The following is an 18,739-nucleotide window of genomic DNA, read 5'->3' on the forward strand; positions in this document are numbered from 1 at the left end:
TTATGCCGAGTTTAATACTTTTCTTCAGCTGTGACAAAACTGTCCCATTTAAACGATACTAATGATCCTAAACTCAGAGATATATAGAATACATCTCATCAATTGTTCCTAATCTTGTTAGATCAAGCTAAAATGCATTTTTTGGAACAACCTGGTGAAAGTTCAGGCTTAAATCCAATGCATAAATCCAGTTTGATTACACTTACTATGTTTAAAAAAAACAAACTGTTCCAGCCTTTAGTTGTGCAAATAAGTCAGTTGCATCTTTAATTGCAAAAATAGATGGTTAAACAAATAATTAATGGACAGGAATGCAAATTTCTGCCTTGCCTTTCAGGTTTTTTTATTATTTCCCAAAATTAAAAATCTTGTCTAACGTACTTGAGCAAGGCAGTGCAAACAATGCAGGGGAAGTAGGTACTGCAACACTGTAGTGCTTGTTGACAGATGCACATGGATGACCAAACAGAGCACAAAGAAACAAAGCATTCGCAGAAATCAAGAGCTGCAACATTTTTGTTCTTTTCCAAAGCAAATAATGTTTAGATTTTCTTGGAGGCAAGTTGTTTTCCTGCAACGTTATGGGAATCCAAAGCATAAATCACCAGAACTCCATGACAGCCAGCCAATCAAACACATTTAAACAATAATGAAACCATTCCTTGTATCCACACAGATAAATTGAACCTATAAATTCTTTCTTCTCCACCTTCCCATCTCCACTGTTTGCTATTGTGTCCACATCCGGCTCCCAGTGGCCCTGCATAACTAAATGGCAATAGAGGAAAATGTCTTCCTTAATGAGCGTTTGAATTCGGGCTCAGCGAGAGCGCAGTTTTCGGGTGTCTCGACAGCTCGCATTGTTGTGGTTTCTCTCCAGGGGTGTTGGATGAAGAGGAGAGTAAATGAATGTGGAGAGTGCGCAGGGCCATTACGACTCTGTGTGTCATTAATCAGCGGCTGATGAGAGGCCATTTGAGGGAGAGATGGGGCCTATTACGGCGATGGCGCTCTCAGGACTCTGTGTGAGGCTCTTTTTGTCTGCCTAGTTTGAGGTCAACAGTGCAGCAGGTACAAACACAAACAAAGCTAGAGGGGAAATGGATGTTTTCAAAGAAAAACGCAGATAATTCCACACACGTATAATTAGTCATATATGCAATCAAAAGAGTAATATTCAGGCATTTTGCCATTTCTCTTTTGCTGCATATCTTTGGATTCCTCTGGCTTTCAGACCTCATCACATTCTCCTATTCTGTCAGTTCTCTCTGTTCCTCCCTATATGTTTGACACTCCTTTCCCTCCTTCTCCATCTCTCTCGTCCTCTGTGCCTCGTTTCTTTTCTGGCAGGCTTTGTGAGCGACTTGGTGGGAGGGCGACATGACGAGCACTCTCACGAGTCGGTGAGAGTTGAAAGGAGGGAACGAACTAACTCTTCATGCTAGGAGAAAGAAATGGAGGAAGGGTGGTTATTTTTTTCCCTTCTCGTTAAATGTTAGATTTTCGCTCGGCCAGCTGCAGGAAAGAGAGAGCATTGCTTCGTGACTGTAGGGTAGAAATCTAAGAGGATATCAAAGTATTTTGTATAGTGTATGTCGGAGACTGCAGAGTGGTGGGCAAAGAGGTGAGAGTTGCTTTTACCCAGAGGTTATCGGCGGTTAGCAGGGCAGGTAAACATACCATCTGCTCCTGACTGCTTGGCCTCAAGGCCGCAGTGACAGTGGCAGAAGCAGGAGGGGTGGGCGGGGAGTAAAGGAAAAGCAAGCTGAGAAGATTGATAGAGGACCTGAGGGGCCGTTGTGCTAAAATAGGTTGTTGGATATTCTCAAATTGCAACATTTACAGTAGGTTACGGTATTTGTTCAGGGTGAGAGGATTACCGGCTGGAAGTTAGTTTAAATTAGTTCAAATATTCCAGATTTTATGGAAAAAAGCTGACATTTTATTACATTTGGGTGGGTGGATGGATCAATGGATGAATGAATAAGTTGAAGGATGGATGAAAGTGGAAACGGAACTATAATAAAATCAGGAGCAAATGTTTTCATGCAGGATTTGTACTTTTTTTCATGCTTATCCAAACTTTAAAAAATAACAGAATTCTGGTATTCTTCTGTTATTTGTTAGAGGCATATATTCTCATATACTTTTATTTGCAAAGTTTATTTTTCTAGTTTAGGTTTTAGTTTTTTTTTTTTATAAGAATACATGGTCAGCCACAGTTGTATTGACTGCATCCCCAGCACTCGCTGTGTAATTGCTGAAGCCTGAACTACAGAGCAATAAAAGATGTAAGCGGACACATTAGTATAAACAGAATATTGTAAATAACTCAATTACAGTGTGAACTACTTGGTTGTGAGTGGTAACAATGTTGTCCTTGGGCACCGTTGTGGTTAGGTGTTTGTTTATGCAAGCAGAGATAATTATAATGGTAGATAAAAATATCTAGCAGTGCTGCTCCTGACATGGAGTGTATTTGTTTTTAACAAAGAGCAATAAGGTATATTTAATTTAAAACGTGATTCAACACGATGTTATATAGTGAGGTAGGGAGATTTGTTCTCTCCCCCCTCAGGAAGCACTTTCTAGTTTTATATTTCTAAGTGTTGTGGTGATTAGCACTGTTGCAGCTGTAAATAATGAACAAAAGAGAGCTGTAAATAAAAAATGAAAACAAATTGACACGTTGAGGAAAATGTTTTGCCATTAATGTGGAAATAATACTTGTGATGATTCATCTATGTAAATCATGGACAGGTGTAAATTGCTGCCAGCAGGTGATGATTTGAAGTTTCTGCTTCTGTCTGGGAAGGGTTTTGGCTTCAAGCAGTTTGCACGTGTGTTGCTTTCCTTTCTCTTCATTAGAGCTCTCCAGAGACTCCACACAGAGTCATGTATACAGTTCAGATTGACAGATCGAGCTTCACTCACAGCAAGACTGCAAAGAAAAAAGAAATCTCTTTGGTTCTCTGGAATGAATTTTATTCAAAAATTCTATCAGGATCTAAAAGTGAGTGTGATATTTTTCATAATTCACAAATTTACCACATTGGAATATAATAGATTATTTTTTTCCTCGTTGCTGACATAAATCGGCGTCCGTCTGGCATCACAGACAGACTGACAAATGTGAAAATGCAAATGGCACCTCACTTCATTTCATTTCATTTTCTGTGGAGTGATATCAATGGGTGCTAATCAAAATTCATCTGTGTGCTTTTGGAGAGATCTACAATGAAACCTGTGTGTGCCGAGTGATGTACCTCTACATGGCCGTTACATAAAACAGGATAATTGCTCTGGCCCTGAACAAGGCTGTTTGAAGATGTGTTCAAATCAGACTGTGGCTCCCACAGATTCTGCTCAATGAAAACGAATCACCAGCTCCTCAAATTAATGGATTTCCAGTTCATTTATGTTATTATGATAAAATGCAGCATCCTGCTTTAATACGCTGCTCTAAAAAATTAAAACACTTTAGAAATACATCAGATCTCAGTCAGGGGGGGAAAAAAATCAATATGCTGTAAATTCATACTGATATGTTATGGTAATATTACTGGTGATGATTTATTGAAGTCTGTGAGAAACTGAAGCTGAAAAAAACTGATATGGTAGGCAAATGGAATTTGCTGAAATGTAATAACAGCAAACAAAAAAGGTATTCAGTTATTTTTATGTCCCCTACATGCTTGTATGCTTACCAGATGAAATGGTGGCACGCCTCTTATAAGATGGCAGATGGTTACCTGCAGTGTTTCCACTCTAATCCTGAGCAGGGTATCACTGACCTAAACATGATGTCCCACAGTTGTTCTATTGGATTTAGTTCAGGAGGTTGTGGAGGCCAGTCAATCTCATCAATTCTTCCTCCTGGAACTGCCTCCATATTCTTGCCACATGAGGCGGGGCACTATCATGCACCAGGATGGACTAAGAACCCTGCGGCAGGAAATGGTCCAACAATGGGTTTGAGGATTTTTGATGAAAAATACCTAACGGGAGCCTGCATCATCATTAATCATTTAAAAGTCTGTGTGTCCTTGCATCGGTCTACCAACACTGAACCATCATTAAACCATTCTTGCTGACCAGGGTTGCAACATAACCTTCGCAGCAGCTTCTCCAGTCCTTCTCATGTCTGTCATATTAAACTAGAGTGAATCTGTAAACAGAACATGGCGCCACTGCCAGAGCTGCCGGTTCTGAGTTTCTTTGGTAAATGCCAGTTAGGCTCCACAGCGGCATGGTGTTCAAACACCTTCAGGGGGGAACTTGGCCCTCAGGCAACCCCCATGGAATCCATTTCTAATGGTTTGGTGTCCAGCTTGAAGTCACTTTGCATGCCTCTGGCAGTAATCTTTCTGTTCCTCCTGGCACAAAGGAGCAGATTACGGTTGATATGTGCTGATGGGTTAAGGAGGTCTGATAACAAAAGTAATTTCCCTCTGAGATTATTAAAGTATTTCTGATTCTGATAGCCTGTCCAGCTCTCCCAGTGTAACTGTCTGTTTCCTGGACTTTCCTCAGTTCCGCAGTTTCAGATATTGCTGCACTCTCCTGGGGAAGTCTCTCTTTGTGACCTCTGTAATGTTAGGTATGGCTTCATGCTGCCAGAAGTGTCAACGACCCTGATAAAGTACAAAACTACTAAAAAATGTAGTTAAAACATTAGGTTGATACATATCTTATGTAAAATGAACATTTAGGGCAGATAATTTGTCTTGTAGTTCTGGTGGGTGGTTGAGATGATTACCTTTAAACCAAAGCTAAGTGAAAAGACACACTTGAGTGTAAACTTGCCTCCTGTTGGCTCCCTAAACATTGTTTGGGATTGTTATGACCCCTAAAGTATTCTACTTCTACTCTAACAGCTGTAACACCTTCAGAATTGAAATGCTGCTTGAGTTTATTTGAAACCCAACCCAGGCTTCTTTCTATCTAATATAGAGCTATGTACTTGCAGAGATATGCTTTTTTCCTTTTCTTATGCAACAATCCACATTGTTTTGATTTTCTGTGCAGAACAACCTGCTGTGTTTATTAAAAAGAGATGTATTAGCATATGACAGTTTGTTTTCAATAATGAAATATTGCTTTTTCTATATATACTCATTGAAACAGTGAAGGTGGAATAGGTCAAAGTCATCAAATTTCAAGGTTTGCTTTTGTTTTGATAAAATCTTTAACCAACGTTTTTTTATATATATATAGTGCAAATATATATAGTTAACGTTATTAGACCTTGTTCTGTTTTGTCCTTTCATTGTATTGTTCAGATAATATAACTTTAGAACAAGAAACTCAAGAAAACAAGGGTTTAACTTTCTTTCCATGACAGTTAATTTATAAAAGAAAAACATGCAGGTGACATTGCTTTGCATGTAAAATGTCTAGGGAAACATCTAACTTATTGCACCTAATATAATTATCTAGATCATCAGGAACCTAATGCGATATGTCTAACCTTTTAAAGAACATTTAGGGAAGTATTACACCTAGGCTGCCCTTGTTGTCTGTAGGAAACATGTCCTGTGCTTCCCGAGGTCTGTGCTAATCTCATTTCTGTAGCTCTCTGCACACAGGATGCACTGCATTTAAGAAGCCTGAAAAGCAACAAGTTAGTCTAAAGGCATATGGATTTCTCTCTTTTACAAAATACTGCATTGACTCCTAAGTGTGGTAAAATGTAACACTTTAAGAGTTTAAGCTTATAAGGATTGTATTAGGAATGCATATCCTAATTAAAGGCAGATTTGATCTGCATCAAAATCATCAGTTTAAAGCAGATCCAACAGTGAATGCTTTGCACCTCAAGGTATAAAAGTAAGAATGAATTTCAGTTAGTTGAAAGATCTGGTGTATAATTATAAGCTCCACAGCACTTTCAAAAGTAAAAGTTTAGGGATTTAAGTTGCTGTAAAGTTTTAGGACTACTAATGGATTCCAACCAGGACCAGGGGAGTCTCCTTCTCAGTCAGAACCAAACTGCATCTAGTGGAGCCTGGCCAACGGGGAGATTTTTGCAAAATCTGATGAATCCAGTTTGTTTGGGTCATCTGAAAAAAAATGTTGGAGAATAGAGGATCGGAGTCATCCTAATTCAATGCACGTATTTAAAAAAAAAAAAGTGGTCATTGAGGAAAAGCTCCCATCAATAGGAGTTAATTTAATGATCTTCCTTTTTTCTAGCTTGAGCACCGTGTCAGAATTCAAAGGTGAAATAGATGAACGCAGCTCAAAACACAAATAATTAGAATTCATGGTCTGATAGTAATTCAGATCTCACCCCAATATGATAATGTTGTCAGTTATATTTAATGTAGTGAGTTGATGAGCAGATTCCAAGAATGAACCTCCTCACCATCTGTCAGGATTTGGCCTAGAAGCTGATCCCAAGCCTGCATGAGTGAACTGAAGAAGAAATTACTTACTCCTACTCTTATTATTAGAGCTAAAAGGGTAATATTTGTGATTGTTCTTCATTACACTTAACAATAAATAAAAAGGTCTAATAATAGTAGGACGCACAGGTGATTTTCCTAGCTCTTTGTTTGTTAAAGGAACTTTAATTTGTCCAAATATTGATGTGTTGATGTTTCCTGTTGAAAGATTTGCATGTTGAATGGCAATTATTGCAACAAAGTTAAGCAAAGAATTTATTGTACAGTAAAATGTCAGAGCTCATAATTATAGACTGATGCTAAATGAAACCTCCACACGTTGAGTTTCACTTGTATTATGTTCATGTTGGATATGTTACTGCTCTCCCTAATTACTTTTTTTATGCACCGGAGTGCTAAAATGTTTATAAAACATAATGTGTTCGTATAGCTGTAATGACAAACTGACCTGTGCTTTTTTTACTCTTGTGTAAAGTACTTTGTGTGCGGTTGCCTGACGCCCCTCTGTGACGGTACATGTGTTTGCAGAGAAACAGAGTGTTTGTAGTACAACAGATTATTCATGTTCTGAGTGGACAACCACATTTGGCTAATGCACCCCTGCTTTTCTCTGCTGGCTGCAGCCGACCACCTTCTTGCCAGTGTAAAGTGGACTGTAAATATTGACAAAGAAGACAGCAAGGAGGGGGGTACAACGACCTTGTCAGAAAGGGGAAGGAAAGAGTAGAAGATGGAGTGGGGAATGATGGAGGCATACAGAGATGGTGGGGGGGAAGAGGAGAGTTCCTGCCTTCTCCCAAGGCAAATGAGTGTGCTTTGATGCACTGTGGCAGGGAACACACTGTCTCCCCAGAGAAAGAGAAAGGAAGAGCAGCAACACACACCAAGTTCACACAGTATCAACCACAGACCTTTTTAAAATGCCAAAACGCACATGTGCACTTACACAAGACGGTGCACACTCCGAGTCAGGGATGTTAATTTAATCCTCAGACAGTTGAAATGAACAATGTTGATCTCTAGGATCACGTAAGATTAGAAAGGACCAGCCTTTCTGATTTCCCCTGACCAAAGACCCTTACTAAGCCATCTGTCTCTCTCGCACACACAGAGAATCAGAGTCCATCAGGTTTTTACTTCTGTCAGATCGCCTCACCGTGTCCTCCAAGGGCCATTCTGCCGGTCGTGTTTGCCCAAATAACCACAATCAATTTGATCTGATTTGTTTAGAGCTAAAATGAATTATAATGGTGTAGTGGGTGCAGGGAATAGTAAATGACAGTTGCGGTTGAGGGTTTTAGAATTAGAGTGAGAGGTAGCTGCAGCTCCTGCATTAATGGTGAATAATTTAAGAGTGTGCTTGTGTTTAGAGGCTGCAGGGTAGACTCAAGCCAGCTCTCTTGTATCATTAAGCCAGCAGAATTTCTTTCTCCTTTTTTTTCTGATCTTGGTCTTCCCTTTCTCATCATTAGTCAATGCCTCTCTTGTATTACCTTGCAATTATATTCATTGCCTTTAGGGTTTTTAACTGTTCTCATTTTACAAGAAGTTTTATTAGCATAGCTCCTCTCACTTGAAAAGAAATTACAAAAGATTTTACAAAAATACATCAAACGTAAACATCAAAATGATTAAAAATCTGTTGGTACAAATATGTCATACAGTAATCAGTGGAATAGACATGACACAGCAGAGTATGTTAGTGAAACTGGGTTAAATATCCGTAACAATAATGAATGCCAGAAAAACTAAAAGCTTGCAAAACGCTTTTTGGTTTACACCTGGACATCAGTGATCCCAAATTAACAATATTTTGTAAATGAACAGTTTTAAGTTAAGTGCTTGAAATTATGACCAAGAAATATTGAAATGTCAGATTTCTGAAACTAGACTTAACAGCGGATCCAAAGGAACTTCTGTACCTTCTGGTTTCAGTATTTTTGTTTAGCTATGTGACACAGTCAGTGTTTTCTTTCTGCTGGTACTCTGCTGCTAGCTGTTTACGTTTAGTAGCATGAATAGTTGAAAACATGCTTGGTTCTCCTGATTTACTGCAGTACTTCTAAATAAAATACAGTTGCACTCAGAAATTATCCGATGAGTGGAAGTACCCTGTGCTTCAATAATAAATCCAGCTGTTGTGTAATGGTTTCAGAGGTTTGTTTGAGAAGATCGCCAAGACATGGACTTTCACCCAAACTGTCACAAAAAGAGAGCTTTATTAACAGTATAGGCCAAATGTCCATAACTCAACAGAAGCTGCAGAGATCCGGTAATAAAAGTGGCAGCTTCATGATGAGTGGACCTGATTAAGCTTAATGTTGAAAAGAAAGAGGAAGGCAAATGCAAGATATAGATGGAATAAGGTCTGACTGCTTTAATTTTGGATTTAAGATTAAAACTTGCCTCGCATAAATGCCACTAAATCACTATTAACCTACATTTTACTAATTCTCTTCTGCTAAGAATGCAGCCTGTAAAGAGATTCTATCAGGAATTACATCAAAGGAGGTTATTTGTTATTGCTCTATAATGCAGACCAGATATATTGATGGTGATGCAACATATAGTGCAGCTAAATTTGAGACCTAATGTCCAAATCAAAGTCCAGACCTGAATCGAATTGAGAATTTTAAAGTGGTTTGGCAAAGTTATGGTTTTTTTTTTCCTTTACCTGTTAAGCAGTTTGTTTAAGATGTAATAAAAAAAAAGTCAAGAAGGTTTCAGAGGCTTCGAGTAACAAGTGTTTTTACCGAGTGCATTAAAGAGGAGCCATTATAATGCCCCAACAGATGGATGAGCTGTGCGTGTTTTTTACAGTTACCCCCACAATCTAAAGGCCAGGATCTCTATTTTCTGTTAGTGAGCAACGAGATTATGCACACTGTTCTTTATCTTAATCTCTTTCAGAGGCCATCTAATCATTTGGTTCTAATCTCATCTCCTGGCACTCTGCTGGGACCATGATACCCTTGTGTTATTCTGTGCTTTGTGTTGGTTTTGCAACCAGAGTTTCAGCTCAAATTACTGTCGAAACTGGTTTGTTTCAAAATGACATTTAGCTCAAACTTTTAAAAAGGTCTTACCTTTGTTTTGATGCTTCTTACCAAAGAATTAAATTTAAAAAGCAACATAGAAATTAAAATCTTAAATATTAGATTTTTTTTTCTGATCAAACACATTAATAGCTCCAGGGTTATAATGGATTTGTATGATGTTTGAGTTTTTATAAAAAGCATATTTGGGTGTGATTTGTAGGAGGACGACAGGGTCAGAGGCGGGGGTTGACATACACTGAAGGCAATCCCATAACATCAGCATCTCGTGGCCAACCCGGCATCAAGCTTTGGATATTTTTGTCAGCTGTCACTTTCTAAAAACTCCAGCAAACCCATTAGAAACAAATTTAACAGTCAGCTGCAGTGGGATTGTTTTTTTTTTTTTTTTTCAATGGACAGTCATACCGTAATCTTTTAAGCTAAGATCAACCCCACATATATCCTTCTCTTTTTTTAGGGATCGTAAAAAAAAAAAAAAAAAGCTTTTGAGTGCTGTAAAAAACTTGTGTGTTTGTGTGTGTGTTGTTTAGATTTGCAGAACAGGTCAGTGGGGGTAATAAAAACAGGCTTATCTCCTCTCGTTAGGCACACAGCAGATAAGAGATGCAGACAGAGACGCTGCAGATTTGTGCTGTCGTATTACGGAGCCAAACAAACGAATCCTAAATTGAACCAGAGACGGAGCAGGATGACAGGGAGACGGAGAGAGGATGGGAGGGGGAGTTGATGGGAGTGATGGAGAGGAGGGCAAACAAATGCGGTAAAAGCCAGCAGCCCAGTGCTGTGAAGTTGAGGATAGGCCAGCGTGTTTAACTTTAATCCCTTCAGGGAGAGGCGTAAACACGCAGCAACAGAGAACAAGGGATTGAGTGGAAAAGAGAGGGATGTGAGATCTTTGTCTTCTGCTTTCTCCTTCATCCCCTCTCAGTGTGTGATCAGCCAGTCGAAGGCAGCAGCAGGGAAATCCCACTGTACTTATCCAAAGCCAGCCTCTTAATCACAGGCTTCATCTCTCCTGGCTCTACCTGCTGCCTCCTCTTCTCTCCTCTCGCTTCTTCTCTCTGAAATGTCTTTCTTCCTACAATGCTGATGTTTAGACTAATTTGTTTGACTCTTCTTGAAATGGATCCTCTTCTGCCTGCTACTTTTGCCTACTTCTAGTTGCTCTATAACAGACTCCTTTTCCTATTCATTAGAAAATAACTGATCATCTCCTTATACTCAAAAACACTTTTTATTAGAAGATTCAGTGAAGTTGTTGGGGATAGTTTCCTTATCTCTTATAGTGAGATATCCTAACACCTAGTCAGACAAGCTCCTCAATTTATCTGATTTTAGCCTTTTACCACCACTTAAACTGAAAATTATAAACCCTATGGGATAATAATGGTTTCTATCCATCTACCCATGGTGTCACTTTACTAGATATTAAATTGTCCAAAACCCACCAAACTGATTTGATGCATACGTTCAGCAGCATTTGGTAAAGTATTAAAATATTTTTGCACTGAATGGTTTATTTGAAGGATGTAATTTCATTAAATGATCATTTCTAAGTCAAAAGGCAAACATTTCCAAGCTTGAAAGAACAGAAAGTTCTGAATTCCAGTTGGGAAAGTCTTTTTCAGCTTGTTTGTTCTTCAAACTTAATAATACTCGCACAGAAAAACTCTTCATTTGCATGTCTGATTTGTACTGCAGTATCGTACCGATTAGATAACATATTGCTGCAGTGCTTGAAAATTCAAAATGCATAAAGTGAATTGCTAATAGCAGTTATCCTATTTATTAGGCACATCAGCTGGCAGTTTTCGCTGGTCTTCTGCCTTAGAACTAGAGCATGGTTAGTGAGGTTTGACGTCATTCCCAGATTTAACTCGTGCCTGCTTTGGTAAATGACGCTCAGCATGAGTAATCGTCATCACTTCTTCATGGATTCACAGTTGGCTCATTCAGTTTTATATAGGGGACTTCCTGAATCTTTAAAAAAGATCAATGTTCTTAATGATTTCTCTTTTTCTGTGGGTTAAAATCTGTTAACTTTATCTGAGTTAATGCTCCCACCAGTCATACTTTTAACACAGTTAAGAACCATTAGTCCACGCTTCCTCAATGTTTCTGCTGTTTTTAAGCTGACAACATTTGTGTTGACGGCTACAACCAGAGAAAATGTAGAACAACAAACTTTACAATGGCTTCCCTACAAACGTGTTAATGGTAGATTTAATTTTCCATTTATATAGAGTGTGGATGTAGACGCAGAAACAATTGTGGGTGAGATAATTAGACGATATGGAGAAATAATTTGGGTTGGCTTCATGAAGTTCTGGAAAACCGTTTGTATTGAAAAAGGTAATGGAGGATCCCAGGTTGTGTTTGGACTACAGGAACAACTGCTACCCTTCACTGATAATACTGTTGAATTGTGGAAAAAGCAGTTTCATGACCAGACCCCATTCCCTCAATAGAGGAAGATTCAAAGAAATGAGGGTCCGTTTCTCTGGCAACACTAAGAGATAAAAAACAGCAGGAGCAGAGTGGCTTTCCTCTTGGTCTTAGGTCTTTGCAACAAGCAAATGTCTCCATGTTGGTTTCTTGATCACAGATGTTTGTAGGGTGTAGCAATAGGTAAAAGGGTGCAGCTAAGGTCCTATGTGATTAAAAAAAGAGCTGTGGCAAAAAAAAAAAAAACTGATCCAGCTCTCAGGCAGTTATCTCAGTGATCCTAAATTTTGACTTGGGGTGGAGAGGCATGTCTTTTGGGACGAGCTTAGGGTAGACCTGCTCCTCCTCTACGTTGAAAGGAGTCATTGTAGGTGGTTTAGGTCCCTGACATGAATGCCTGCTGGGTGGCTTTCTGTGGAGGCTTTCCAGGCATGTCCTGCTGAGAGAAGAGACGCTCAACCAGACCCAGAACAGACAGGAGGGACAATATAACCCCTCTGACCTGGGAACAGTAAGGTCCACCCACAATGCCCTGGAATGAGTTTATGGAGGGGAGGATGTCTGAGATTTTTTTTTATCCCGGACTGTTACTCCCACAGTCTAATCTCAGATGACCAGAACACAATAGTTTGTCATTTTAACCATAGCTCTAAACATTTAGAGTTTTAGCTATTGCACAATGGCTCAAACTAGCTTTCTTCACCTTTATTTAAACTCACTGCAACTATGCATTTTGTATTGCAGGGAAAAGGGAAAAGTTATTCATCTAAAACATCCCTTTAAACAGAAAAGAAAGGAAAATAGGTAAAAAATGGGGAAAGTAAAATGCTGTTATATAGCTGTGTTCAGGAGTCATCCATGCATCCTTAAGCTCAAGAGATTCTGGTGGTATTTTCATCCCACTGAAGTAGGTCTGCAGTAATTTCAGACATCTTCAGCCAACCATTCAGCCTCATCTCCTTTTCCCGGCACTCCTCCTCCAGCTCTGATATTCCTCCTCTTCTGTGCCCCGTGGGAGAGTGGTGGTCCATGGTTGACTGGCCAGTCGGGCAGGGAAGGCTTTAACACAGGAAGAGGAAAGAGATGCCTTTCAGACCAGATTGTTCTCACATTGATCTGCTCACAGGAACAGACTCCAACTCAAAACTAAATCTGATCTCTGGTCCATTTCTCCATTCATAGTAAAAAAAAAAGAAAGAAATGGAATAGTATGTGATTTGGTGGAAAGAAACAGCCCCCTTTGCCCTGAGGCTCCTGTTCTTTCAGATAAATTGGATGGTCCCTTGAGTCTACTTGTTTTTTGTCTCTGTTTTCTTGTAATTTATGTAGATTGTGCCTCTGAGTGTTCATGTCTGGAAGGGAGAGGCTGGAGGGCAAAGGGCACCAGGCGAAGCTGCAGAGTTCTTGTGTAAATACATCAAGCCAAGTGACGAGAAGGAGGGATACAGAGCCGAGTGTTCATACGTTGTGTTTACTCGGTGTTTGGATGGATCTTAACTGTGCTCGCGTGTCTTGTCCTTGGCCTGAAGTTACACAGGTGTAAACACATCCACCAAACACGCACACACAAAGTCTTCCTCTGAGATTTCATCATAGAAAGACCTAGCTGGTGTTCAGGGCCAGCACAAAGGGCACTACCACCAGTCTCTTCTTTCAGTCACACCTCAGCCCTTTAAACTGAGCCAATTTCCTTCAGCTATTATTTTTTTTCCAATCAGACGTTATTTGAAAGGAAGGAATCACTTTCTACCTGAAACCCGCTGAGTGAAATGACATGGTTGGATAATGACGCTGGCGAGATAAGATGCAGAGAAAAGAAGAGGGCTTCAGTGTCGCTCCAGAAAGACGCTGGGAGCTGAAAGCGAGAAGGTTGGCCTGATGATAAACAGAGACAGAGCTGTAATGAGGAAGCAGCTACAAAGGCTGTATGGAGAAAAGGCAGGTATTTAAAATGCCTTTGGCCAGCAGGTGCTGCCTTAAAGAGACACAGCACCACCATGTGACCAAAACCTTTCACTACATTGAAACGAGATGGAATTTAAAAAAAAAGTGGTTTAATCTGACAGTCTAAGACAGTGAATTTAAAAAATGTTTTGCCCCCAAAGATTTAAATGACAGTAGAAGCGACTTGAACCTATGGCCTAAAGTGGTATCACTAAACACCAGCAGCATCAATGGCTATTTAATCTAATATTTAAACCTAAAACTTGATAAGATTGTATATACCGGTATTAGATTTTAAGACTCTACAGTTCTTCATACATAAACAATGTTCTACTTCCCACCCTTAACTTCTGGATGGCTTTCAATCACAAAACAATCATTTAATTTTTGTTTTTGTTTTTTTGTTTTTCTCAGAAACTTTGACAATTTTTTTAAGAATTAAATGTTTTAACATGTATGTCAATAGTCAAGTTTTCTTTTATCAATGGCATGTTTTATAATAGATGCATTTATTTTAATAATCAATTTTACTCTATCATTTTGTTTCTTGCCATTCTTATTAAAAGCCTTTCTTTCATTGACTCTTTCCATTATCAGTTGATAATCATTAGAACTAAAGCAACTAGTGTGTTCAGGTTGTTTAAATTCTCAAGTAAATCTGTTTTAAAACCAGTCAATGAGGCTTAGGCTTTTGGGTATTAAAACATTACATTTTAATTAAATTCAACCTTTCTTTTTTATGTGGCATTGGACATGTTAAACCGTTTTAAAACCAGCATTAGGCGGAGGTAGTATCTCCAACAGAACTTATCAGGAAATAGCTAATTGAATTAATAATCAACATATAGCTCATGCTGTAACTATTTGGAAAAGTCTTAAAGGTTATTACAAAAGTTAATATTTCTAAATTCATTTTTTTTATTGGATTCATTGAGGGTTAGTGACTTCAAGCTGCTGCTCTGTGCTGCAATTTTTATATGGATTTTTTTCACCTACCATCCTATAAACTGGTACTTTTCAGAGCGTCTTTCAGAGTAATAATTAAAACAAATCATTGGTCCTGACTGCAAACATGGGGCAGGATTAGCTGAGATGTTTCTTTTCCTAATTTCCTGAAAAATGAAAGTCAACAGATGTCTGCATTTCTTGGTGACTTCTCTTTTCTTTATCTTTTTGGAGGGTGGGAAGGGAAATGGTCTTTTTTTCACTGAATTGCCAGGAATAGATATATGTTTGAAATGCCAACATGGATGGATAATATATGTTCATTGATATCACTTTGGGCGAGAAGTTTTCACCATTTGATGAGTGATTTTTGGATAACTTTTCAAAACTTTATGATTGTCCTGTTGCAGTGAACATTTAGTTAATGGAAGTTTTTTTTTTCTTTTCTTTTCTTTTTTTTTTTGAAAAAAAAAAACAGAATTTTGAACTCCAAATTTGATCAGAATAGACCAACACATTGAATCGTGGCTCTGGCTGAAAGAAGCTGCTCTCCCTGTCTTTAATTGGAATTCTCACCTACCAGAAGAAAATACAAAATGAGACACTGTGGATAGCCTGCTGTCAACTTAATATCATTTCAGGCTGGAACACTGAAAATCTCAATTTCAGCTTTCAATTTTTTTAACCAACCCAGTCTCTCTGTTTAAGCACATACCAACCTCCTATACAGTCGTTAAAATACAATATTTAAAAAACATATATATTTTTTCATTTTCTTACTTCTCATTTTCTTATAGTTTTTTAGTTTATTTAAATCAGATTTTTTTTTGCTTTTATCTCAACTAAATATATTTTTCAACTAGCTTATGTTTGTATACTGTTAGAACTGAGTTCAATAACATATAATTTCCTGCTACTTTACCACGCATTTCAGTAAAGTTTTGACATTTTCCAAATGTGTTGATAAGTTTAATATTAGGGAAGTTAAAAAGAAGTGCTCCTGTGAATTACACAGGAGCACTTCTTTTTACACACAAATATTTGATCTGACTGATGAAAGATGGCCTCTTATGACTAAGTGCATCATCACTTCATGAATCTGACAATGAAAATTACAAGCTTGAATGTTTGTTCTTGTCACATTAAATTAGCAGTCTAAGCTTTCTAAAAAACACATTGAACTCTGTTCAACCCATAAACAGACTTTCTCTGCTGTATTAGAAGAACTACTTGTATTCAATCTGTGAGGAGCTTTAGGATTGTTTGTCTCACTGTATTTTTCCTAATGTAATGCTCTCAAAGTGCCATGTGTTGATTGAGCATAGGAACCATTGCATTCAGCTTTTATCAATTGGACTATAAAGCCCATGGAGGAAAACCCACAGGTTTGCTCTGTGCTGCAGAGATCCCGCTGGGTCTTTCTTGGAGGTGATGTAGCAAAAGGTAACGAGTGCTCTGAGAAGACAGGATCATTAGAGTAGCTTCTGAATGAACAAAAGAATGGAAATTATTTTAGGAGATGTTCAAAGTAGTCTATTGTTGGAAAAGAATTGTAATTAGAAGGCTAACGACGCTCAATCATGACCCCTCCAATTACTAAGACGAGAAGTTTGTTCTCATCAGATGAGCCTCAGATCCTCTCTGCCCTTTACCTCCCCCTCATTAGCATAATCCCCCAGGAATACTGAGGATAATGAGTCGAGCTGCACCTTCAGTAAACATGCCTCATCGGTGTGTGCGTGTGTCTGAAAGCGGCTGATGCTCAGCGTGGTCATGGTTCATTAGTCGACTCTCTGCATGATTCCTCTGGTTCTTTTTAATCACCCCTGTGACTCGACACTCTAATCAAGGCCGCTCCTGTACTTCAGCACTAAAGTTATACATATCCGCACAGACATTTCTTCTCCCTTTTCAGTCGCTGAGTGTTTTTTTTCTTCTTCTCTTACATTATTAAGCCACTCATAGTGATGTGAAGTATCGTCTGATATCGTCCTGTCTTGTGCTACATGACATTTCATTAATGGTGATGGTTGTTATATCCGTGCCTTCCAACCTCGCATTGTGGAGTTCAGAAAAGGTCATGCAAATAATGGGAGCCAATAAATGATTATTGAAATAGAAAGTGGTGTGTAGTTCTGGTGTTTGCCTTTCTTATTTCATCATTTAACCTTCTTTTTCTCACCTTTTAATTGTTTTATCACATGCTTCATTTTAATATTTCAGCTGATTCTTTGTAGGGCACAGCGCTGAATAAAGTAGTGGCTCATCTACATTTAAAAACATGAACTTGAGTGAAATCCATTCGGGTTTTAATGTATTTAAGGTTAACACTGCTCTTCTAGTATGGTTCTCTTTCTAGACGGTTTAGAAGAGTTTATTTATAGGAAATGTTTACACATTTCTCCAAAGGTGCAAATATAAGGTCAGACAATGGTGTGAAAAATAAAGGCCTGGCTCACATTTTCACCTGTAAATGATCCCTGAAGTGATCTTTTATGTTTAGTTTGACGCCTGTACATGTGAGGTTCCTACACACCAAACGTGCTCTTACCTGTTTTTATTGATCACAATTACTGCTCTAATGTGCAGCCATCCTGTGCACTAATGGTCTAAGTCCTGCTAATGAAAAACAGTTATGCATGAGGGTCCCCTCTGCACAAAACTCTAGACATACAATGTGATCAAACAATACCATTTTTTCCCGTTCCATCCATTGGAGCGATTTAACTAGGTAATGATTAGCTGTAATAAATGGTAAATAGAAGTGGCAAACAAGCTCAGACCACAGATCAGTAATGGACCAAATTTGAACGAATATGTTTCAATTGGTAAGTTTTATTTGATTTATCTTAGCCAGTGCTATTGATGTTGCAGGCCATCCAGAAACATTAGCCGTCAATCAGCTGATTAGTCATCACATGACTAATCAGCTGTCCTGTTATTAGTCATGTGAGGTTAATATTTTCTACGTCAGAATTTATTTGTTTACTCAGCTCTTAAGTGCTTTTTTTTCCCAAAAAAAGAAAAAAAAAAAAACTTAAGCAAGCATAAAAACCTTTTTGTAAAACTAATTCAAATTGTGGTGTCTCCATCAAGCTCTACCTATACAGTACTTAATGTGCATAAAAACATTGATGGAAGTAGCGTGCCCTGCAGACGGTAAGGCTTAGATGCAGAAAGTTGATGACGCCTTACACACTACAACTCAGCATGCACCTATTACCAAGCAGCTGTGTCTCCCTGTTGCTTCTCTTTTTGCATAACTCCAATAACTGTGTCATAGACTGTCATATTCAGTAGTGAGGAGATTTTCCAACTGGATATATTGCAGAAGGCTTTTATTTTAAACAGAAAATGATAACGAATGTGACCAAAATAATTTTGATGTCTATTACTGCTGATTGTTATTCTTAAGCTTGGTCAGAGAGACATTTTTAGGTGTGCAACATATTTTATGATGCATTAAACTAAAAGAACGGTCAACTTGATGAAATAATTGATTCTGCACTAGTAGAAATATCATCAAAGAAAAGACTCATCTATCAGTTTGTGAGCTTGGATAATGCAAATAGTGCCAGCCTCTGAATTTTTAAAAGCAAAATGCACAGTGAAGGTTTTGAAATAGCCCAGTCAAAGTCTTGACTTGTATCCAGTTGAGATTATGTGGTTTGATCTAAAAGTAATTTTTATGGTCAAATCCCCTCTAATGGGTCTGAATTAAAACTATTCTTAAAGCAGAGTGTGTAAAAACTCCTCAATGGTGACATAAAGGACTAATGACTATAGGGGTGTTTCTTTTTTCATGTACTGCAGGTTGGGTTAGATTGGTTTGCAAAATATTCTGTTAACTCCTGTCAGCTTCTGATGGTAGTACACCTTGTTTTATTGAAAATACGACAAATAAATTAGGGTTTTTTTCATTTTGCATAAAGGTTTTAT

General features: G+C 38.3%; 1 protein-coding gene across 1 annotated transcript in view; it reads left to right on the forward strand.

The window, feature by feature from the left end:
- The window catches only part of pvrl2 (poliovirus receptor-related 2 (herpesvirus entry mediator B)), a 117,399-nt gene that overhangs the window by 94,389 nt on the left and 4,271 nt on the right, over positions 1 to 18,739 (forward strand). The window lies entirely within an intron of this gene.

This window comes from Cyprinodon variegatus, unplaced genomic scaffold (assembly GCF_000732505.1).
Source record: "Cyprinodon variegatus isolate N-32 unplaced genomic scaffold, C_variegatus-1.0 Scaffold48, whole genome shotgun sequence".
Classification (NCBI taxonomy): Eukaryota; Metazoa; Chordata; class Actinopteri; order Cyprinodontiformes; family Cyprinodontidae; genus Cyprinodon; species Cyprinodon variegatus.